At 42.5% G+C, this 24,881-nt stretch overlaps 1 protein-coding gene across 4 annotated transcripts in view; it reads left to right on the top strand.

Annotated features, from left to right (window-relative positions):
* Positions 1-2,177: 2,177 nt before the first annotated feature.
* Positions 2,178-24,881, top strand: part of PTK2 (protein tyrosine kinase 2) — a 189,087-nt gene continuing 166,383 nt past the window's right edge. For 2 of the 4 annotated variants that reach the window (XM_074557683.1, XM_074557658.1), the window contains exons 1-2: positions 2,178-2,337; positions 16,913-16,971. The gene's annotated coding sequence lies outside the window, so the exon portion shown is untranslated. Of the gene's footprint in view, positions 2,338-2,552; positions 2,576-2,871; positions 2,894-16,912; positions 16,972-24,881 lie in introns of those variants that run through there. The other 2 variants (XM_074557672.1, XM_074557662.1) reach the window with 2 other exon arrangements.

Below are 24,881 nucleotides of genomic sequence, written 5' to 3'. Positions count from 1 at the left end.
TTTCTGGCAAGAGCACCAATAGTGATCCCAAGACCAATAATTATAAAATAAGTGAAATAATTCTTCCTTTCTTCCTTCCTTCCTTCATAGTGATCCAGATCCAGTAGAAAGTGGTTGTGGTATCCTGTCTCCAGGATAATAGCCTGCTGGTTATGTCCCAGCATTTCTGCAAAAGATGGATGGGAATACTGGGTTGCTCTCTAAAAGAGAGTTTTTAGGAATCATTTTTATGGTGCCCAGTGCATTTGTATCATGCTCAGAGCTTACTTAATGGATTGGCTCCTGGAGGGGCTTGGGCATTTCAGGTGGGATTCACCTGGAAAACTGCATTTACAATCTAGGTCTTTACTTGTTCCATGTCCCCCTTGGGTTTCCTTATGGTGCCTGGTAAACTAATAAATGTAGGTAAGTTTAAGAGTGGGACTTGTCTTACCCTGAAGTAAACTGCCTAGATTTTATCAATGAAACTCACATTCCAAATAGCATTGATTATATTGAGTAGTTCTCTATCAGCCCTTGTTAGCTGCAGTCCAGGAGCTGGATTCAATGGTCCTTGTGAGTCCCATCCAGCTCAGGATATTCTATGATTCTGTGGCCCTGCCTGCAGTTTCCAGACACATGTAACTTCCAGAGGTGCAAATCTGGGATCTGCTCAAGCTCCAGCTGCCTGGGGCAGGCAGGAGAGCAAAACCTGAGTTCAGCTGCCATGAGAGATAAGGGAAAGATTAATAGAGACATTTAAAATGTCTCTTTCCCAGAATCACAGAATCATTAGGGTTGGAAGAGACCTCCAAAATCACTGAACTCAACTTTTGAGCAAACACAACCACGTCAACTAAACCACAGCACGGAGTGCCATGTCCAGTCATTTTTTGAACACCTCCAGGGATGGTGACTCCACCACCTCCCTGGGCAGCCTGTTCCAATGCTTGACAGCCTTTCCCACGAAAAAATTCTTCCTGATTTCCAGCATGAACCTGTCCTGGTGCAGCTTGAGGCCATTTCCTCTTGTCCTGTCACTGGTTGCCTGGGAGAAGAGGCTATAGCTCATTTCATCTGGAATGTCCAGCTCTGAGCTCCTCAGAACAAGATATGGAGCTCCTCAAATGGGTTCAGCAGAGATGATGAAGGGACTGGAACATCTCTCTTTTATTGAGGAAAAGCTGAGGGAGCTGGGGATGTTTAGCCTCGAGAAGATACGACTGAGATGGGAACTCATCCCTGTCTGTCAGTGTCTGCAGGGAGGGGTCAGAGCAGGGACCAGGCTCTGCTCAGTGTGCCCAGCAATGGGACAAGAGGAATGGGCAGGAACTGATGTCCAAGAAGTTCTACCATTGCCCAGAGAGGCTGTGGAGTTTCTTTCACTGGAGATATTCCAGAACTCTCTGGACACAATCCTGTGCCTGTGCTCTGGGATGACCCTGATTGAGCAGGGAGGTTGAACCAGATTACCCCATTTTGATGCCTTCCAACCTTCCCCATGCCATGATCCTGTGATTTAAGACTTATGTTTAATTAAATACACACAATGACTAATGGGCATTCAAACACTGTGGCCATTTTAGATTTTCCTTGAATTATTTCCTTGAAAGAGATTATCACAGACTCACATAACCACGGACTGGGTAAGGTTGGAAGAGACCAGTGGGTCACAGAACACAGAATATTCTGAGTTGGAAAGGACCCACAAGGATCACCGAGTTCAACTTGGCCCACGCGGTGACCGAACACACAACCTTGGCGTTACAGCCAAGGCTCTGCCCAGAGCTCAAGCAGGGTCCCCACAGAGCACGGGCACAGGGACAGCTCCAGGGAGGGCACAGAGACAGCTCCAGGGAGGTTCCACAACCGGAATATCGCAGAGTTAGAACGGGAGAACAGTTGTGCCAGTCGGTGCCACTGAGCCAGGACAAGGGGTTAAACTTCGCCTCTTCCCCAGCAAATTCGCCAGATCCCGTCAGGACCCGCGCTGCCTCGGGGAAAGAGAGAAGCAGGGAGGGGGGGAAGGAGAGAAGCAGGGAGGGAGGGAGGGAAGGGAGAGCCCTCGAGGCGGGCGCGGGGACGGGACGCGCCTTCCCCACCTCCCCCGCCTCGCTCCCTGAGGGGCGGCACCGTGACCCCCCCACAGCCATGTTGGGGGGGGCAGCGCCGCATCCCATGGTGCAGCGCGCCGGGAGGGCGGGGAGAGAGGGACGGAGGGAGGGAGGGGACGAGGAGGGAGGCGGCACTGCCCGCGCAGACCCTCCGGAGCCTTCTCCTCCTCTTCGTCCTCCTACCTCCTCCTCCACCGCGGCTTCTCTTCGCCGCGGCGCCGGAGGCGGCCGTGCCCGCAGCGCGGTGAGTGCCGGCGGCGAGCGCTGCCCGGGGAGGGGGCGGGCGAAGCGGCCCCGATTTACATCATGGGGAGGGGGTGTAGGGGGGCAGCGGCGTCTCCTTCCGTGTCCCCCGCCCCAGCCCCCGGCTCGGGGAGCGGCGGCGGCTCCGCAGGGAAGGGAAGATTGTCCCCGGTGCCGCCCGTTCCTATGTGCCCGGGGAGGGGCTGCCGCGGCCACCGGGGCGCAGGAGGCACCGCACGGTGGGCTGGGGGGTCTCTCCGGGCAGAGCCGCTTCCCTCCGCGGGAAGGCAGGATGGGAATGGGTTGGCAGAGGAGGAGGCTGCGGGGAGAGGTCATCTGGTGCCCCGCCTGCCCCGTCCTCCACCCCGGGGGATCCGGCCGCCCCCTGCGCGCTGCCCGCCCCGCAGCCCCGGCCGGTCCCACCGGATGTGTCGGGAGGCGGCGAGGTGGAGCGGGACGGTCCGTAAAGTAAACAAAGGGAAAGGGAAGGGAGGAGGAGGAGGTGTCCCCTCGCTGCCGGAGCCGGGCCGCCTGCCTTTGCCCCTTCCCCTCCTCAGGCAAGCGCGTAAACCAAACCCGTGGCTGCCTCTTGGAGCCGGAGCGGTAGCGCCGGGGAAGTGGTTGAGCTTTCTTCTCTTTAGGATTTGGGCTTTTTTTGAGGAGTGTGGGCTTTGGGGGTTATTTTTGGTTTATTATGTACTGCGTTCGCTGGGACCGTGTGATCCAGGGAGATCCGGGGCAGAGCTCCGCTCCCCTGACGCGGGGACAGCCCCGGCGGGGACGGGCGGCGAGCGGCGTCCCCTCAGCGCGGCTGCTCTCGGCCCGGGGGTGCCGCAGAACTTGGATCACACTGAGCCGCCTTTGCACTCCTTGGAGAAATGTGATATTTTTTCTTTTTTTCCGGTTGTAAACCTGATTTTGGAGTACAGTGAGAATTGCAGCTGTAACAGAGAATCGTTCTCCTCAAATCCCCGCGACTAATTGTGAAGCATATGCTGTACGTGTCCAGTTCTCACATCTATTCTCTTCCCAGACCTCCTGTGCTCTGAGGATGCTTTTTTGGGGCAAGGGGTTAGACTTTACTCTTTGCTTTCCCGTGGTGTTTTTTGTTGTTTTTTGTCTGAAACAGTGTTGGCTGTGCTGTTTCTGTGTTAGTCCTATTCCAGTGTATCCTGCAGGCCTTGGCACTTGAGCAATGTCAGCCTGGAGCCCAGTTTTTGGCAGTTTCACTGGGATAGGACCAGTGCTCTATAAAGGTATTAAAACAAAAGTTCACTTGTAAAGAGAAACATTTGGGAATTCATATTGAAATATTTAATGCAAATGTTAATGTAAGTGTGAAGTAGTATTGCGGTGTCCCTTTAAAATTCACACTCCTTTGGCTTTAGGTTGTTTGATATATTTTTTCCCCTCCTGGATTAATTGGAAAAGTCCCACATTCCTCGAAGCTAATCTGCCTTTAGCGTCTGTGGTTCTGTTAAACCTGGGTAAGGTCAGGAGTGCAGCTGGATTTGGGCCAGGAAATATTAAATGTTACACAGTTATTTGGAACAGTTTGTTGTCTCACTGATGTTGTCCAAAATTCCACCACTTCCTTTCTCCACCTGTCCCTCTTTTGTTACCCCTAAAATCAGGCTGTTACCCTGCCCCCTTTGTGGGAACACCTTTGCCTGTCTGGTGTGATTTATGGATGGGGAACACAGCCCTTGGATTTCTTAAAGCAAGGTTTGTGGCTGAGATTCTGTACAGAATTTGTGTGTGCATCTCTGAGATCAATCCATGCAGGAAATTTAATGGACCTAAAATCTGGGATCCTGTTAACAGAGCAAAAAGGAAAGAGACACTGGTTGCTGGACAAATTGTCTCTCACAGGACTGTAAAACTCTGCAGGCAACTCAAGAAGAGAAAAACAGTTCTGAAATTAATTTGTCTTTTGTGCTGTTATGTCTTAAATGCAGTTTCCGTGGAACGTGGCTGGGATTGATGTTTGTGTTGGTTGACCTTTTGTTTTGCAGGAAGGTTAAAATGTATACATGAAAGGAAAATGACATTGTGCTTATCTGTCAAGGGCTCTGTGCTGTTCTTGGCCTCAGCCTTGGGTTTTAAAGGTACTAAACATGTGCAGGGACACAGCAATCAGCTAGTACCTTATTGGAATATTTTATTCAGAAAGGAATATTAGAATAACACTCATGTCTTGAATGTGTAATTTGCTGAAATAGCTTTAAAAATTCTTTTCAAGATATCTAGTGATGTGACTTTGCTCTTTGCTTCAGAGTGTGTTCCCTGTTGTGGAGAGGACTTTTTCTTCTTTATTTTTGTTTTGGTAATATAATGGTTTGCCATCTAAGTAATAATTGAATGGGAACTCTCAGTATTATGAACTCCACCAAGCTAATAGATATTTTGGGCAGGATGATAGGAAATGCAGGAGTGTTTTCTAGAGATTAAGTAGTACAAGAGGTGGCTTTGATGGTTTAGGAGATTGTGTTCTGTTTTTTTAATGCATCCATGAATGTGGTGGGTTGGTTTTTTCTCCACTAGGAGGGTAACTAAAGAATTAATAATTTATTTCTTGCTATTTGTATAACAAAATGATTTTTCCCCCCTGGTAGGCACTGCTGTGTGTAGTAGTATGGTCTTTATTTTGATATAATATTAATAATAACAATACAGGCTTTTCCTGTTCCTTTTACATCTTTTAGGATTTATGTAAAATGCTTTTCCCTATGAAAAAGAACTTTTTGTCAAAGTGTGGTTTTGAAGAATATTGGTAACTATAGATAGGTTGTAATTTTGCTGTTATATCTCTATAAAAACACACAAGATTTGAGTAGTCTCGTGGGGTTTTATTTGTCTTAAATTGGACCTTTGTACCTTTACATTTTATGTAGATTACTGCTTAAAGTGTATTTTCACATTCTGGATAAATGTCAGTAACTGGGCAGAAGGTGCTTAAAAAGGAATTCATACTGGAATTCATATTCCAGATCTGTTTCCTGGTGTGGTTGATATTTAGCTCCATCAGATGTGGTTTCCAGACTAAATGTGTGTTTCCTCTCATCTCATGTTAGTGTAATTCTAAAGTTTCAATACCACAGACAACGTGGACATATTGATTTAATCTCTTCAAAAGGTTTTAATTGCAGGTCAGAATTTGAAAATCTGCAACAAGGAAATCCTTCCTGCATCACTTTGAGTTCTTGCATGGAATAAGAGCAGAAATGATGCAAAAACACTCTAAAAGTCAATTGAGAATACATTTATTTAGCACCTGAACTACAGTGATCCTTGTCTCCCTGAATGGTAACTTCTGCAGGATACAAATGTGCTAAAACCTGTCTTTTTATTCTAAAAACCCACACAAACCTAGAACCTTGATGCAGATGAATGCAAGAGCAGAGTTTATAAATTGTTAGCAATTTCAAGTGAGTCTCTTGGTTTGTATATAATGCCACTTAAAAGCCTTGAAAGTTGGGTGTTGTACCAGTGTTCAATGAATGTGGTTTATTGTGTCTGTCACAAAGACAGGAAGCTGCAAGAATGGGAATTTCAGTGGAAAATGTGGTGTCCAGAGAGATGCCTGGTTTAAATAGGGGATTTTGGGGTTCCATGGAGGTGATTGAGTAAATCTTTCTGAAAACTTTCATTCCTGCTCTCCACATTCAGGTAGAGGTTGATGGCTAAGAAAAACTATCAAAAAATAGTGGTTGTTTAGGGGCTGAACAGTTTAAAAACCTCTGTGTTTGGGGTTGTAGGCTTAATTTTTTATGTTCTCTGTCCCATTCCTGTATAAATTCTGTGTTTTTTTCCACTGTATAAGCTTCCTCATGTAGGAGTTTCTTGCTTGTCCAGCATTGTGTTCCTGATGCTGGGATAAAAATCGTGCATTTGGGCAGACTTGTGAGTGTTAGGGCTTTTCTTTGAAAAAAAACCCACAAAAATATAATCAAACAACCAAAAGCACAGAAAACTCTGTGTGGCTTGATCTGCTTTTCTGGATTTGTATGAAAGCAGACTCGAGAGCCAGCTGTGATTGCCCAGGTGTGTGGTAGCTTTCCAAGCATCTCCATGCAAATCTCAGCAGTTCAAACGCCTTTCAGCACATCAGAGGGATGTGGTGGTGGAGGGAGTTGACTCAGGGAATCGTGTGTGGAAGAAAAAGTTTCTGAGGTGGCAGGAGAACCACAGAAACTGATTTTCTCTGGCTCTGACAGTGCTGGAAACGTGGAGATGCAGCTCAGTGGTGCTGCCAGTGGTTCGTGGATGAGGAAGAAAATGGAAGGCAGTTTCTGAAATCTGGTGTGCAGGATTTGAATGCAACTTCTGTCAAGTAAAAATCAGAATGGAAGAGGCAATTAACCATGCTGAAGGCAGCAGGCTTTGTTAGAGAAGCTCTGATTCACTTGCATTACTCTGAATTCTGGGTGTATTTAAATGTTCTTCAGCTCTGCAGCAGTCCTTGGCTGAACTGGCAAAACTCTCCTGGGTTGAATTTCCTTTTTTGCCCATAACTGCAAGACTTTTTTCTTCCCCTCTGTTTTTCTGCATTGCTCCTCTGCCCCTTTTTGTCACATTCAATGCAGAATGGGCATAGGAAAAGAGTTTTAGGTAGTTTTTGTTATCTCCCTGTTGTATGGAAGCATTACCTTTTGTTTTTCTTGTGGGAAGGCAACCTGACAAGCTCTCAACTCTGTTTCGTTTTCCTGCTGAGTTCCATCTTGGTGGCAGTGTAGGGTAGGTCAGTTTGGAGTTAATCCCTCTCATGTTGGCTCTTTCCCTGCTCATGGAACTGTAATTTAACTCATTTCAAGACCCCAGAATAATTTCCTTCCTTTTGCCCAGACGTGTATAAGCAAACCCTCTGCCTCAGTGTCCTGCAGCCTCTGCTGTTGATCCAGCTACATTGAACAGTAAATTTGGAATATTCAGCCTGTGTGTGTGTCAGGAGTCCTTAAATGAGGCACTTGTTGGCTTTGCAGAGACAGAAGTGACTGAGCTAAAGCTGTTCCAGTGCCTGGGCCAGGGAGAAAGGGTCAGAGGGCTCTGCTGACTCTGAGCTGCTCCTGCTTCCTGCTGCCATGCTCAGGCCTTGCATTGTTTACCCACACAGAGAAATTCACAATTCCTGCTTTTGTTTTATTTTGGTTTGGAGGAGGAGAGAGGGAGCAGACTGTCTGAGCCTCTGAAGCGTCTTTGGAAGGCAGAGATCATTTTTCCTGTAGTCCCATTGAAGTTTGTAGCAAGGATTTGAAACAGCAGATGATTTTTTAAATCTTGTTTCCTGTTTTCTTGCTGCAAATAATTAGGTTTCAGGACAAAACCAGAAGTTTCATTTAGCAGAGGCTCAGAATGAGTTAAATGATGTGTTTTGCAGCTGTGAATGCACCTTTTTAACCAGGTATCCACTTTTTTGCCCAGGCTTAAGCACTGCCTGGAATTGTCAGTGACATAATCCATGGGATGTGCAGCAGCCAGTGAGGTCTCTCCTCCATCAGCATTTCATAGGTGATTTCCTTGCAGTGCATCCAGGGTTACTCTATTGAAGGTACTGGTGAGAGACTTAGAAATCCCAATGTCTGAGTTACACCCAGTGCTGCAGATTTACATCAATCAATACCTGTTTCATCCTGGCTGTTGTAGGTTTTATGTTCAGCATGAATGCTGAGGCAAGTTTGTTCTCAGTAATGCTCTGCAGCTTTGAGATTCAGAAATTCTGTGATCTTCAAAAGAGAATTTCCTCTTACTGATTTCAGGCAATCTTTTAAATTCTTTTTCTATGAAAGGCAGTAGGAAAACATAAAATCTGCCACCATTTTCTTACTTGCACATGGGTGTCTGCTCTTGATTTCTTTTTTTTTTTTTTTAAACTGGGCAGTTCCAGCCTTTCTGTCTTCACAGGGGCAAATAGTCTGTGTTCTGGGTTAGTATGCTGGCATTTTTATTGCCTGCTTTTTTCAAGTAAAGGTTAATACAGAAAGAAGAAAAATAAAGTTAGTGTTTAAAACAGCACAGTTCTTTTTTATTTTTGGTTAACCAACCAAGTTGTTTACCAATTTTTCCCCCTGCTGTTTCTAATACGCTTTTCAAGCAGAAATACCTTTTGCTGGTGGCTGAATGCTCTTGTGGCTCCTTTATGCCTGGGAGTACCTCAGGTTGAGCAGTTTCCTCCTCCCTCCCCTCTGCTGCTTTACTGATGCTCTGTAGTGGAAGCTCTTTACAGGCAGAGTTGATTATAATGGATGTCCCAGTGCAGGCACAAAAGGGATGTGTAACAGGTGCCTTTGTCATTCAGTTGTTGGAACTGACTTTGTAAAGAGATGAACTTCATATTTTAGTTTGGTACAAGTCCTTACTTCTCTTTCTTCACCCATTCCCCTCCCAAGTTCCAGAACCTGGAGGTGTTGTTGTGTTTTTGCCTCTGTCCAGGACCCCTCATGCCTGGTGATGTTTTTGTCATCCAGTGCTGCAGCAGCTGGGAGCCACTGACACAGCCACAGTGCCAGAAATTGGGACTCATTTTATCTCTCCTCTTGTGGCTTCTTCTTTTCCTTTCAATGGCAGATGAATTCAGCTGCTGTGTTGTTGTTTATTTGCCTTTAATTTAAGGACAGTGAGCCCTGGCACAGAACCACCTCAGTTCTGAGGTGATCCCTGTGCAGTGCCCATCACAGGGGGAGCACAAACCCTGATGTTGGATCCAAGCTGTGAATTTCAGGTGCTGTTTTACAGCTTGGAGTGAACCTGGGCATGGCCACAGCAGTAAATTCATGTTTGTCAGTGCTCCTTATCCCTCATCATGCCTGTGTCAGAACTGTTTGCTAAATAAAATACATTTCATTTTACAAATATGGCAGAAAAAGGGCTGATAGTTAATATGTTAATAAGCCACAAATTGGAAAGTTTTAAAATCACTTGAGTTCCATTTTTAATTGTATCAAAAACTATTTAATATTGTTTAATTTTAAACTTGTTTTCCATTGGCAGCTTTCACCCAGGAAACCTTCCCAGACTGCTGACATGTGTTGGTCTCTCGCTCTCAGTGAAGCTCTTTGCAAATGTTACAAATTACAGTTTCAGTTCTTGCTCTGGTGTTAACAGCTCCATTATGGGAACACTGTTAATTAATGGCTAAAGAAGTAATTCTGAATTTTTATCAGCTCTCATTTTCTATTTCAGGCTTAAGCACTATATCCTAGAGGCTTCTAGATTTCAGTTAGTTTATTAATTATCTTGTCATTTCCACTTCAGTTTGTATAAATCACAAAGCTGGCTGTTTTCTGCACTTGTTCAGCTCTACAGCCTCTGTTACTACTCCATGTTTAGTGCATTTTGAATTTTGTTGTTCAAATGTTCTGCTCAAAATATGCTTTTAAAATCCTGCAAGAGCTGAGTGAGCTGGGATGTGCAGGTTATTGATTGATGGGTGCTCAGTTTGTGATTAACCTCTGCTGTGCAGGTAAAGAAATGTTCTGCTCTGGTGTAGCAGGGGAGTAAATAATAATTTTTCTGCTGGATTCACCACTGGTAGGATTTAATTAAAATTCTGTTCAGTTTTGGGCACTGGACTTCAAGAAGGGGTTTTCTTTTTTTGGATGCTTTTAGTAGCAGATGCCTGAGAATATGACATCCAAGAACTGAACAAATTAAGATGCTAAGACTTAACAAGAGATAAGAAGTTAAGTTATTCCCATGCATTGTGCTGCTACAAGGATAAAGATGATAAAGGATTACAAGGACTAAAGTGAGAATTAGTTGATTTAAATAATGGGACCAAAGACTTGGGTTGCTGCTTGGGGAGCAAGACTTGTAATTCCAAGAATAACAAAGCAGTGGAACAGATTAAGGAAGGGACTCATCCCTGACAGTCTCCAAGAGCAAATCAGGCATCTGTCAGAAAGGAGATGCTCTTCATTCCTACCTGAGGAGTGGCAGCCTGACCAGGTGACCTCTTGAATCCTGCCCAGCTCTGGTTTTGGTGATGAGAGCAGGTAAAGAATGTGGGGTTGTTATTTGCAGAATTATGGTGATAATCAAAAGGGAGCTGGCAGTAACCCTGTGAGCTCCTGTGCTCTCTGTGCTCTCTGCACTTGTCTGAGGCTGCAGCTCTGATGTGAACCTGTCCCAGGCAAAGCAGGTTGTGTTTCCTTTGTGGAAGGCTGGAAAGGTCATGGGGAGAGGAACTTTTCTGCAAATGAAACTTCTGCAGATGTTACCTACACAGGGCTTGGAAAACAGCATTGTAAACTGGTTACTGATATTACACCAATGAGTTTAGCTGCTGGTTTATCTGATTTCAAGGAGGAAAACATGCAAGACTTTTAAACTCTACAAGCAAGTTGGTTAAGTGGTCTTAGGACGATTTTCTTGTTCCTTTGACTATTGCCCTTCAGTTAGTTACAATATATTATTATATACTAATAAAATGAGCTTTGTTTTCAGAATAATAGGAATTCCTTTGTTTTTCTGTCAGTCTTTCACTCTTCACCATGATAGTTTGTATTTGATGTTTTACCACTAGGCTTTGTCTTGATCATAACTCAAATGAATGTGTTTTAAAGCAAGTCAGAATGTTTCTCTGCATTTTGCCATGGGAGGAACAACTTGCTACTGAGATTGGGAAGCAAAATTAAGTAATCTTTAGTGCAAATATGTGTGTAATCCTGGCTGGCTGTACCTGGTACAGCTGCTGCTGAAATTTGGGATTCAGGAGCAGCCTGCATTTGAGATGATCCTTGGGATAGAGTAAATGCATGGGTCTGGTAGCTTTTCAATCAGTAGGTTAAAAATTAGAGGCAGAAGCTGTTGAAATTAACATTTCAGTGCTGCATCTGAGTTTTTGTGGTGCCTTTAGGCTAAAAGGTGAAGCTGAGAGTGTGGATCTGTGCAATGTGTGGGAATTGGTGTAAACTGCTGTGGTCTGGGGAAATAAATGCCATTTCAGAAGCCCTCAATTGGTGGAAGTATAGGGAAGCCTTTTTCTTGTCATCTGCATTAAAACCTGTTTCATCTGTTCTAAAAATTGGGGTTTTTTTGGTTAGGATTGTCTTTGTAAATTGTGGGATTTCAATTGGTGGCTGAGGGGAATCTCCACCAAGGAGGAGGATTGCAGTTACTATATCCCTAGTGGATATGTACAGACATTGTTTTATACATATTAATTAATGGTTATCAGGAAAAATCAATCCATTTCCATAGGTAAAAAAATATTATTTTTATTTTGCCCACATATTTTGATGGTACAATTTGAGGATTGAAATTTATAAGAGAAATGGTGGAAAAAAGTAAATGGGATGTGGTTTTTTGGGGAAAAATACCACATAGTCTGACTTGGTCTTTTCTCAAACATTTTGTGAATATTAGATTGAGCTTAGTCCCTCTATTTCTTGGTTGTGGATAGAAAAAAAATATCACTCAGGACTTCTGTAAAACTTTAGTCAAAGAGTGGAGTCCAAAGGAGGATGGGATGTAACCCTGAATTCACTTCTGTTCCGTTTCCTGCCTGGAATTCCTGACAGTATTTCATTTGTGTAAGAAATGGAGCTTTGGTACTCTGGGAATTTGCTACCTACATGAATTTATTAAATAACCAAGTGATTTTTTGGAAGATTAGGCCCCTTTAGAGGAAGCTGGTGTGCAGCACACAATTAATCCTCAGATTTGAATGAAGCCAGAGCTGAGTTGTGTCCCAGGCTCCCAGCCCCTGCTGATCCAGCTCAGTGAAGGGGATTTCTTTGTGCTCCTCTCACAGTTCCAGCAGCCCCTGTTGGGCCTTGCTCTCCTTTCATCAGAAGAGGAGAGGGAATTCCTCAAGTCAGGAGTGTGTAACGTTGGCTTCATTTTACAACTGAATCAGCTTTTTCTTCTCTTAAAGGCAAACAAAACCTTTAAACTGTTTTCACAATCTGAAGGGAGTATTGAACAGAGCTTCCCTTCCTAGGAAACAGATTTTGGAGTTCTGAAACGTATTTGTCTGTGTGGCTTTTTGGTGGTAAATGGGGATTGCACTGTACTTCCCTCTTTCAAAAGCCATTGGTCCCTCTGTGGAAGTAGATACTGAGCACCAGTATTCTCAGGTTGGAGTAGGAGCATTGGTTATATTAAACTGAGGAAGAGGTCATAGAGTGAAAGTACGAAAAGGGTGAGGACTGCACAAGTTGTGAAAATAAATGTACATAAAGCACATTTCTGTGAACACCTTACTCTTGAAGCTGGTAGAAGTAGAAAAACAAGGCAAGACCTTGTGGGTAGTTGGGTTGAGATGAATTTTGGAAAGGCAAGATGAAAGTGGTGAGTTTGAGAAAGGGTTTGGAGCACAGTCAAAATGAAGTGGGGAGGGGAGAGTGCTGGTGCCCATGTGCATATAATGTGAGTACTTAATGCACAGCTGTTGCTTGAAATCTGATCGTTTTTTGGACTGAGTCTGTGTTACAGCAGTTTGAAGTGTTATGTTGAACTTGTGTTCTGTGTTGTTAAAGCTGTGTCTTTTTAGCTGATTTTATCTCATGGCTCATGTGAATAGGAGGTGATAGTATGTATGGGCTCAATTTTTTGTGTGTGTGTTTTTAGTATGATATGGAATTGAGATCTTACTGATGTTTGTACTTCTTTCCCCAATTAAGTTATAACAACCTGGTTAAAAATTTGTGCAGGAGTCGTGGTGGTGCAGCTGACAGTGCCATAGTGGGGTGAGTTTTGGGGTGATGTGCTTAGGCTCTGTGTTTGGGTCCAGTGAGGTGTCCAAATGGTGCTTTATGGACTAGATTCTTCTGGTGAGCAAACCACTATGCAATGGTGAGATGAAATTAGTGCTTTGCTTGTATGCTAATTATTCTGAAACAAAGCTATTAAATCCTCCCAGCCTTATCTGTGAGGTGCCTTTGAGTTGGTCTAGGATTCAGTAACTGCCCTGACTGTTCTGGGCTTCTCCTGAGGTCGTTTGTTAATAGATTGTATTCAGGGCTGTGTTGTAATTACCTTTTTGCATGGGGGTGTTTGTGGTGCTGCAGACAGGTGTGCTGCCAGTTCAGTGCTCAGCTGTGGGGCAGGGGTGAGATAATCTGGGGTTGCAGGGATGTACAAGTTGGAAGGGACCCAGAAGGACCAAAGGACTAAGGCTTGGTGCCATGACTGCTTCCTTGGGGAGTTCCAGTGACTGAGCCCCTTTCCTGTGAAGAGCCTTTCCTCATGTCCAATCTGAATTCCCCCTCATGCAGCTCCATCCCCCTTTTTTGTGTCCTAAATATATATGTTCATAAGACTACATTTTTCCAAAAGACCTTTGGAATGCTTCACTTCCTATCTTGTTAAAACATTAAATCTTAGATCTTTTCTGCCTCCTTAAAACAAGTGGCTGGAGAATAATTCCCTATGAACAGTGTGCAGTTCACTGATGGAAATTTGTTTGTGGTTGCTCAGTGACTGAGCCAAAGTTCACTTGGTTCAGTTGTTTGTGCAAGATCCAGGAGAGAACAGCTACAGGGATTGCAGATAACCTGGCTGTAATTGTCTCATCTCTGCTAAGGAAGATTTTCCTTGTGCCCAGCAGTTGCTGTTCCTGTTCTTTCCCTGCCCTGCCAGAGCTCCTGGAGCCTTTCCTGTCTGCTGGGATCCTTGTGGAGTTTTCCTTTGACACTGCAGAGCCAAAGGGGCATCAGCAGAGACCAGATTAAGTGTTCTGTAAGGCTGCAGTGCATAAAATTGTTTATTTGCTTTGGTGCTGTGAATCAGTTTGTGGAACCACTACACAGGGTTTGGAGAGGGAAGTGAAACAAATAATGTTGGTTTGTAGTGGTCCCTCTTTGGCTTTGTGGAGATTGAAGTCATTGAGGTCACTGCTGTGTTGAAATGGATTGGAGAATGTGGGAAGGAGAGGTATTTGTGTGTGAAAAGAGTGAAGAGCACAAATTTTCTTGAAGAGAACAATCCAAGAGCTTTAAAGGTAGCTGGAAACATAAGGAAGCTGAGAAAGGAGCTCCATGCCTGGAAGATAAATTAAGATTTTTACTCCTGGATACTGGTAATTGTCTAATGGCTCAATCCTTTGGGAAGGATTCAAATTAGAGAGGGAATAGAATGATCCTGAAGGACAAAACTTAAACTGGCATGCCTTTTGTGTGGACATTTAGATCTACAAATAAATTCTTTTAATTACAAATAGGTAGAATTCTGTGTTGATTTTAGGAGCAGAATAAGGTATTACAGGGGAAGATAAAACAGAATAAGGAAAAATAAGGAAGCACAACTGGACCAAGTGGGTGACTTGCAGCTGGTTGGGAAAAGTCTAGAAGGGAATAGTTTTCCACCACAAAAAGTGTTAAATTTAATACTTAGGTTTTCAGTAAAGTGACAATATTTTTCTCATGTGGAAAAATGTATAGAAATTTCAAAAGCTATGAAAAATCACCCTCCCTTCTATTTTTTCTCCCTGAGCAGATATACTTGTTTGGGTTTATTTTGTCTAAAGAAACTATTCTGTAAGATCAATAGATTTTTAATTTTTTTTTTTTACAAAAAGTCAAAATAAAAGCAAATATCTTCAATCCAAAGCATTTAAAAAAATGTTTAATCTCCTTTTGCCCACTTTAGAAGCTTTCAACAGTTTATCCCTATTAGAAAGAGACTAATTGGTCTTTTAAGAAGTGTTCCAACTGCTTGGAGCATAGGAGAGTTCTTGTCACCACTTGCTGCCTAAGTAATTGTTGAATGAAGGAAATCAGTAAGTAACCTGTGAAAACAAATATTGGCCAGGTGTGCCTGGCAAAGGGAGAAGAAATGATGCCATGTTTGGGTTGTCCTGACTGCATTGCTTGTAGGAAATACTGAGGGGCCCTTTATGTGTCCTCTGGGATTGCCTCCCAACACCAAATCCAATCCCAGCATTGCATTTGTACACTGAATTTTACACACGTGGCTGCCTCCATTGAAAATCAGTGAGGGAACTTGTGTGGAAAATTTAACATGTCTGCAAGTGTTTGCATTATTGATGCCTCAGCAATTAAAATAATATTTTTCTAGCATTTGGTGCTTTTTTGATGCTGTGTAAGTCCCATGGTATTACACACACAATTATTTTAACAAGTATTTTATGGGTGCTACTGATGTAACTTCCCAGAGTAGGGAAAGGTCATCACTACTGGCCTTGGAAATTAAATTTAGCTTTTGCTTATCAGAAATCATCTTCAGTTAAATCAGTCAATGCATGGGTTTCTGTGTCTGAGAAACAGTCTAATGAGCAATTTGCCATGAGATCATTCCCATTGTGTTAATTATCAGTGTTTTTACAAATTGTCCCAAACCATGACTAATTCCATGAAACCCTTCAGAGCTGTGGTTCTGTTGTTTGCCCCTCAGTCTGGCAGGGGGGTGGGACAGCCTGACCTGGCACATTCTGTTACCCAGAAAATCAGGGTTTGGAGGCACTGCCATTCATCTCATGGGGCACCATGAAAGCAGTTCAAGTTCTTGCTGGTTTTTTTTCTGCATGGTGTGGATGTGTGTTTCAGGTAAATTCTGTGACTCTTTTTTCTGGTTTTCATGTTAAAATTAAAGTATTTTATTCCCCCCCCCCCCCATACCAGTTTATTACAGCTTAGATGAAACCTTAAGAAAAACTGTGCAGAGGTAATTTGAAATTTTTATATTACTTTATCTGATGAGATTTTTTTTGTGGAAATCTTTTGGTGGCCTTTATGTGTGTGGAAAATGAAGTATCTAAGGTGAATAAAGTTTGGGAAACAAATTTTATTCTTAGAAATAGTTTGGGAAACAAACTTTATTCTTAGAAATCCAGTTTTAAGAGCATAATACATAAGCCTGGGCTTTCTGCTGGTACTGTCTTTGTCCCTATAGTGTATATTTGTTTGAGAGGGGAAGAAGAAAAGCAACTGGCAAAGTAATACACTCAACTCTCTGCATTACTTGGCTCTGGAATTCTTATGGATCAATTGTTTTCTTTAAGAAACAAACCCACAACTGTGGATTGAGCAATATCTGTGTGTTTGTTACCTCGGCTGGGAGCTGCTTGGCTGCCCTGTGGTGCTCACGCCCTGAGGAGATCAATGCTTTGCTCTGCTTCCTCCCACACACTTTGCATTTTCCAGGGAAGCACTTTCTAATTCTAGAGCTGGGTGCTGCTGATGTTTTGAATCACTCATCATAGTTTTCAGCACTCACTTGGTTTTGCTATTAAATGTATATATCAGTAATAAAGGTTCATTTTGTGATGTTTTAACCCTTCTCCTTCTTCAAAGGAACAAATCGATATAACTTGGGAAATTTTTAGTTTGCTTTCATGGGAGCAACAGGATTTCAGGCAACTTGTCTGTTTTGAGTTCAAATATAAGTCTCTGGCTTCTGCAAACTTCTGTGTTTTGTTTTAGGGTGGGTTTTTTTGTTCTTTTCCTAAGAAAAGAACATCCAGCTAAATAATCTGCACTTGTAAAATAGGATGTGTACTGCAGGTGATTATCTTGTCTTCATGAATATCAGTTAATTTGCTCTAAGTTTTTTGGATGTTAGACTGCTTTGACATTAATTAAGAAAATACCCTAATGAATTCTAAATATTTGTTTCAGATTTGATGTTTCATCCTGTGTTGAGCACCTGCTGCTGAGAGCTGGAAAGTCTACTTAGGGTATGTACAACAGTTAATTATTTCAATTTCACACTCAGTTTTATTCTGGGTAAAGCAGGTCAAGATGAGATTTTGTTGTTGTTTCCTTGTGATTATTGTTGAAAATCCTGATTGTTAACCAGTGGGTGTTAAAACAGAATTTCTTGGCTTGTTTTTTTCCCTGAGCCTCCTGGAATTGGCTTTTCTCTCACAGCCTGTTCATGGTCCTTCCATTCAGCCCAAGGTGGGCAGACCAGTGCAGCAATTAATTTATTGTGCATGGGAGGAGTTTGCAAGGTGTTTTCTCACCTACCAAAGCCACTTGGCTGAAAATTGTCTGACCAGTCCCATGTGCTGCCTTTTGGAACAAAATACTACAAATAATTCTCTATTCTTATGTTCTGCATTTCTGTAGTACAGAAGAAATGGCTCTTAATAAAACAAAACCTTTGCTGTAGGGGTGCATGGCCTAATCTGAAGAAGTTTAGCTGAAAGCAGGAGTAGAGAATTGCAGCCACAGAATTCTTTGTATTATAGAATTTATTTCTGGTCTGCATATTTTTGATTCCTTGTGACACCCCCATCTCCAGGGTGAATGGTTATATTTGAAAATTTCAGTTTTACTCCTCAGTGTAGTTGGTATTTCTGACTTCTGCCTTTTCTGCAGCTCATATATATGGATGTTTGGAATATTCTTCATTTGAGTGTGGCTAGAATAACTTGCTGGATCCTTATTTTTTCTTTGTGGTTTGGTTTCCTCCCCTTTCTGCAGCCTTCCCTGTGGTTGGTGGTTTGAGAGCCTGTATTAAATTTATTTTTTTTCTATTGCTTAGGCTTTGGCAGGTAACAAAATTCATCTCCTGCTACTTCAGGAGCACTTTTGAATCTAAGTTGTGGATGTGGTTACCCTTATTTAAAACTTGATATCACCTGGTTTAGAGGCATTGATGTTCTTGCCTGGACTGTGATAGAATTGAGAGCAAAGGAGATGTGGCTGTTTGCACTTCCCATGGATCAGTCCCTAATGGAGCTCCAGGCTGTGATCCTATCCACCATATTTATGTGTTTTCATCTTCAGGAATCAGCAGAGGTCACTTAATGTCTCCTCCCCATCTAAATTTGAAGGGACAGATATCTTTATTCTTCAGTAGCTTACTTCTGGATGTCATCAGCCTTTCTTAAATTTCAGTTTTCAAGCTTATGATGAATATTGGCTTCTCTTTTACAATTTTTTCCTTTCCCTTTTCTGGTATGGGATGATGTTTGTTTATATTATGCAGTTAGTTTTTCCCAAGGAATTCCATCTGCTCTTACTACTCCAAAGAAAAAGTTTGAATGGCTTAAAAAATAGCAGCCTTCACTTAGGTTGGAAAAAACCCAAAGTATTTCAGTTGGAAGCAGTACTGATATTTTTATCAGTTAAAATCAAAATTTGTAGCCTTGTGTCTCATGTTAATTCTGACTTATGATTCAGATGGAAACTCAGACACTTGAAAAATATTTCCTGCACATGGAAAACTAATAGTGTGGGAAATCCAGAAAACAAGGGCAGGGGGGTGGGAGCAAAACATTTTATCATATATAAAGGCCTGCAAATCAGATCTGTGAGTTCAGGGGGTTTGTAATGCTTCCTTTAATTTTGTTTGACCTTTTGGAAGGAACAGCTCTGCCTGTTGTGATGTCACAAAGAAAGAAGTGCACTTGTATGTTTTGTGAACTGAAGCCAATTGCTCCCTGGAATACACGGTTCCAATGAGTCATATCCTGGTAAAACCATGACAACAAAGTATTTATTAGTTTGTTAGGTAAATATCTTGCAGTACCTGCCTAGATAAGACTTCATAGAAAACCAGCCCAGTGAATGACAAGGCTGTGAAATATAATGTAGAGTAAGAGGAAACAGTGAAAAATCTTAAATGTAGATTGCAAGTACTTCTGACTTGTCAGGTTTATATTGAAGTCTATTTTTTTTTATTTATTTCTAGCTGGGAATTTGATAAGAGGAAGGGATTAGTGCTACTTGCTCTTTGAAAGTGGTATTCTATATGCAAATACTGCAAAGACATTTCCAGTGGAAGTGGTAGAAATTGTGCTGCATCTTATCCAGCTGCTTTACAAGCTGTTATTTTTTGTATTCATATTGCAAAAAGTCAAGTTGTTACTTGTACCATGATAGTCTTTTCATTAGGTTGTGGTTGTGTGGAACAAAGTGTTTGCTCCCAGTCCCTTTGTCTGTTCAGGACAACATTCAAGCCCTCCTCTTACAGGATGGAGTTTTCAGGTGTGCTGTGGTAGTGCTGCCTTCACCTCTCCATCCTGTGGTTTTGTTGGCATTTGTACTGGATGGAGTCACAGAACTTAGGATGAAAGGTTTCAGTTTTGGCTCTGGGCTCTGACATGCCTGTTTTTGTTGTAACATTTCAAACTTGCACTCAGAGCAGATCTCTCTGATTTGACCAGCACTGAAATCACTTGGCAGTTCTGTATTTAAGCCAGCAGGTATCAAGGCCATGAAAGAAAAGCAGGAAACTTGACAAAATCACTCTGCTAACATCATCCTGAATGCCTGGAGGACAGGGAGCTTGAGGAGACCTCACTGCTCTCTACAACTCCCTGACAGGAGGGTGTGGACAGGTGGGGATTGGGCTCTTTTTCCAGGACAGGACAAGAGGAAAGAGCCTCCAGTTGCTCCAGGGGAGATTTAGATTGGATATTAGGAAAAAATGCCTTCACCAAAAGGATGGCTGAGCATTGAAACAGGCTGCCCAGGGAGCTGTTTGAGTCCCCATCCCTGGGAATATTCAGAAGATATGGAGATGTGACACTGGTGACATGGTTTAATGGTGGCTTTTGCAGTGCTGGGTTGATGCTTGGACTCGATGGTCTTAGAGGTCTTTTCCCACCAAAATAATATTATCATTCTCAGATAATGAGTGCAGAGGACAAAAATCATAAAATAGGGATTATGAGCAGCAGTTCTGTTTAGCTTTATAATTCTGATTTACTCCTCAGGCCAGTGTTTGAGCACAATATTGGTGCAGGCATTGTGTGGATGAAAATGTGTAATTTTACCTGTACTTATTGTGTGATTTCAAACACTGCTCAGCCATTGACAGGAGGTGCTGGCAGCCCTTCCACCTAAGGAGCAGCTTCCAAGGATGTTCTCTGGATTTGTGTCTCTACTGCAAGTGACTTCAGGTGCTTTCCAACTTTATGGTTTTATTCCAGGTGGAATTAAACTAGGATTGGATGAGAAACCTTGTTGTATCCAGCATACAGATGGAGAAATTAGTGTCCCTTTTTATATCTTATAGTTAGAAATACTTCCCCAGTGAAATCTCAGAGATCTGGGTTCTTGTGTGTTTTGGATGTTATGCATTTAATTTTGTTTTAATACATTCAGGGCTTTTCTCTTGACATAAAATTTGTTTCAAAAGATTTCAGTTGGCACTTGAAGGTGTAAAGAACAACCACTCTGTTCTCAAGTGTGAAGATAATTAATGGATGTTGCTCCTTGCCAGGAAGACAACATGCTTATAGCTCCTCCTGGCTTCTGCAAGTGGAATTTTGCTGGGCTTCCTGACTGGTTTCTTATTCTGGACTTCTGGGTCATTGCAGAAAGATTTACTTTGCCACCAAGGTTAGGATAAACTTCAGCTTCTTCCAGGGAAGCTGGGCTTGCCACGTGTGTGAGTTGGGTACAGAACATCCTCTTCTCCCGGGCTGGGCCCTTCCAAGGGCTCTGTGCTGTGTCTGTGCTGACAGCACTTCAGGCTTGCCCAGCGCTGAGCTGGGGTGTGAGCAGCACAAACCTCCCTGGGTGCTGCCTGGGGCCTTCCTGAGCTCTGCCCTGGCCTTTGCTTGGCACAGCTGATCCTGCTCCTCCTGTCCCTACAGCAATTGTGTTCTCTTCCAGGGGACTAAGTGGGCTTGGGGAATACATTTCAGTGTTTGGGGTATTGTCCTGCATTTTCTCATCCCTCTGTGGAGTTCAATAAAACTTCAGCCTGTCTGGATTATCCTGGAATATGTTGGGAGATAGAATGAAACACAGCTTCAGTTTCCTCTCTAGAGGTGCCAAAGGTCTTCTGTATCCCAAACAAAATATTTGTTTTGGTTGTTAGCCCTCTTGTCAATGTGAATAGGGAAACATCAAGCAGAAACCAGTCTGACTCTGTAAATAGCACTGCTTTGTGCTGCAGCTTGGATGGGGCTGGAGCAGCACATTCTGATGATGCCAGGGATAGCCAGGCAGTGCTGCTGCTGCTCCAGGCTGTTTCAATGGCAGCTTCAAGTAATGATATTGTGGTTATTACTTGAGGTGAAGTTTGTAGCTCTGCTTCTTTGAGAACACTCAGCTTTGCTCAGTGGTAGTGCAAAATTGGCCTTTGATCTTTGTCTTGGTTAATGGGTTAAGATCTGCTCTGGCTGTTGTTCACTGTAGAAAATGCACAAAAATGTTTAATGCTGGCCTAGGAAAGTTTCTGAAAGCAGCAGAATATTCTAAATCTTTGAACAAGACCATTCTTATACAAAATAATCAGTGGTGATGTGCTCCTCACTGCTAGGTGGTAGATTTCTGAACTTTCCAGTATGTCCAGGTTTCACATACTTAGTGAATCAACTCCCTGTCAACCTTGCATGTCCAAATGTACCTTGGTGTTGTAAGAAGAAAACCTGAAGAGAATTTTCTGAAAACAGGAGAAGACCAAGATTCAAACCAGATGGATTCAACCTTAAAACCTGAGTGAAGGTTTCCAGGCTTTTATGGCAGTGTTTGTTACTGGTGTAGCATCTCGAGCTGCAGTGTGGGGCAGGTTGGAATGAGTGTCCTTACAAGAGAACCAACATTAGGGGACACAAATGTACTGACATGTCATAAAATATTTGTCATAAAATTTTGATCTGCAGCAGGACCAGCAAGTGGCAGCCCAGAGGTTGCCAAGGTTGGTTTGTGTGCTGTGCTGAGGGAAGGATCTGGGTTATTTCCTGCAGACATTCATGGAGAATTTCCTCTGAAGGGAAGTGGGCTCCAGTGCACTTCCTGACACGTGTTTTAATTAGCACTGCCTGCGAGGCAGGGAATCTCAAGCCTGGTGTTTTAGCCTGGCCCTTATCAGCACTGGACAAAGTGAAGCCATTACTTGTCTCCCTCATTTTTGGCACACCCTATTCACAAGTACCAACAAAATACTGGTTTTTTGTTTATTTTCCCCTTCATCTCAGCAGAATCACAAAATATTCTGAGTTTGAAGAAACCCACAAGGATCATTGAGTCCAACTCTGAAGTGAATGTCCCGTACAGGGATCAAACCCTCAGCCTTGGTTTTATCAGCGTCAAACCCTGACCAACTGAGCCAACAGTCCTTGTTCCCTTTTGATTTACTGAACCCTCCCTGTTTTCTCTGGGATTGCTGTCTTGCTTGTAATCTCATTTTGTTTATGCAGGGTTGGTTATTCTTTCCTTGTTTTAAAGCTGGTGGGAAGTTATGGGATGATGTTGGAAGCCTCAGATGTGACTCCTTTCCTTCTCATTGTTTCTGACACATGAGTTACATGTGAGCACCCTGGCTAAAACCTTTTACATCAGCCTGACTCCCCTTTGTGCCTAGATGCCTGTAGATAATTTGGTTTTATTATTCTCTCTTCCTGTGAGATGTTGCATCAGTCTTCCTGATGCATCACAATTCCTTAGATGCCAATTTCTTTTGCAACTACTGAGTTTTTGAAATAATGCGATGTTTTCATGCAATCCATTTTCAATAACAAGAATTAGCAAAAATAGTGGCTTGTTTTTTATGCTTTGGTGTACTGCCCACACAGCAGTGAGTACAGACTAGGTGTCTATGAGAAGTGATGTGATTTATTTTATTTCTTTCTGACCAGTGGCTGTATATCAGTACTCTCTTTTCCAGGCAAGAAATAAAGCAGACAACTTGAATTTCCTGTCAGGAGTCCAGACAAATGCAACTTGGGCAGCATTTTTGTAGTAAGGAGGATGAAGAGTACACAAAGAGGCAATAAGAAAATAAATGCATTAAAGGAGATGAAATCTGTACCAAGAGGGAGCCTTGATCACCTGGCAGGAGTTCATAGCTGTTGCAGGTGCCACTGAAATGCTGCCCTTTAACAAGTGGAAGGTTTATTGTTAGCAGTCCACTCCCAGCTGTGTTGTGGAAGGTGCACTCTTTAAATTGCTAACCAGGTTTCCCATTTAAAAAAAAAAAAAAAAAGGTCATTTCTTATTTTAGGGTTTGGATTGTGCAGAGCAAAAGGGCACACAAAAAGTCACGGTTGTCAACAGGACTCCAAGTTTGGCATTCCAGGTTATTTTTGGATGTATTGTAAGCAGGTGGCTGTGTTGTCATTTCCCTCTTTCAGGATCAGTCTACTCAGCTGAACTTTCAGGAGGGGATGGTAACAAAGCTTGGCAGAATTGTAGAGAGTTTTAAGGTCCAAAGGAATTGGGACAGCTACAGCTGTAATCATGGACTTCTTCCTTCAGCCCGTTCCTTTATTCTGAATTATCTCTGTTAAAAGCAGTATCCAAAAGGAGTGGTAGGCTTTCTCTAGTAGTAAAAATACATCAGTGTTATACTTCCTTCTGTTTCTGAATTCTTTTTGTGTTTTTTTTTTGCTAGTAGTAATATTCCTGGTAGTCTAAACTGTATTGTGTCATAGTTATTTTGAACAGAACAATTCAGGCTGTAATCCTGTGCCTTTAATGTGAGTGCTGCTCACTCTTATAAATCCCTCTCCAAATAAATTTGCATTGGACTCTTAATATGGTGAATAATTTACCTTAGAAGCCTCTGCATAATTATTTTTGGTTTGGAAAAAATCCCAAGCAAGCTGGATGTTAATTTGCACCTCCTTTTTGTGTGGTGTTAGAGGCTCTGTATGAATCCCTCTTTGATACCTTAAAAAAATTTCTTAGGCACAGGTTGTATTTGAATTCAATTTGAGCCTTGTGCTTCTACTCTGTGCTAAATCCTAAACAGGAAGGGCCCTGAGTGAAGGTGGTAAATGAACAGTGACTTCTGCATCCTTTTGGAACAGTTTTTTTGTGACTTTGTTTTAATTCAAGGCCCACTTTTTCCAGGAGATCTTGTAGTCATGTAAGTATTCAATGAAGAATAGAACATTTGGTGTTGGTGGTGAAATCTGGGCTTCAGTTCAGAGTGTTCCCCTTGATAAGGGCTGAAGAGAAGCCAAGCCAAAGCTACCTGGAAGATTTTCTTTGGGGGGTGTGTGTATAAACATATGTGGTGTGAAACTTCACCAGCTACTCCTCAGCTTTGTGAAGGAAAGGGTTAAGTAAGAACTCCACAATAAATCCAGAGTTAGTGACATAAAAATCATTGAATCTTTTTATTAATATAAGGAATTAGTGGTTTTGATGTTATTTTTGATAATAAACACTCAGCTTTGAAGACATAACCTAATGCAACTCTTCCCATGAAGGAGAAAGGAGGACATGAGTGAAACCGTAATTTACATTGTTTAATATCCTGGTGGTCTCTGTGTTCCTATATCCATATGGGCAGAGAATGCTGCTGCCATCCCTGCATGGTCTGTGTGCCAGGAGTGTGAGAAATAGGGGTCAGAAGATGCCAGTTTAGCTTTTCTGACTAAAACTCCCACTAAATAACCAAAGAAAATGTGTGATTGTAGCATTATAGATTAAAAAAGTAGCTGAAATGTTAATCCAGAGTTATTTTTTGGTTGGTATCTTATGCTTTTCTGCTATAAATTCTGCATTTCCTAATTTTAGTGGGCAAGGTGGAAGTGCTGAGGTGGGGAAGGAGTGTTGCACTCAACTGGTTGGCTCTACCAAGTCACTTCATTCAAATTCCTCACCGGGTTTATATTTTTAAAGAAAACATTTAATTCCTCAGTTTGCATCTGAACTATGAAATATTGTCAGGAAA

This window comes from Zonotrichia albicollis, chromosome 1 (genome assembly GCF_047830755.1).
Source record: "Zonotrichia albicollis isolate bZonAlb1 chromosome 1, bZonAlb1.hap1, whole genome shotgun sequence".
Taxonomy (NCBI): Eukaryota; Metazoa; Chordata; class Aves; order Passeriformes; family Passerellidae; genus Zonotrichia; species Zonotrichia albicollis.
Note: the sequence above shows the minus strand (reverse complement) of the source record. Positions and strands in the feature narration are given on the sequence as shown.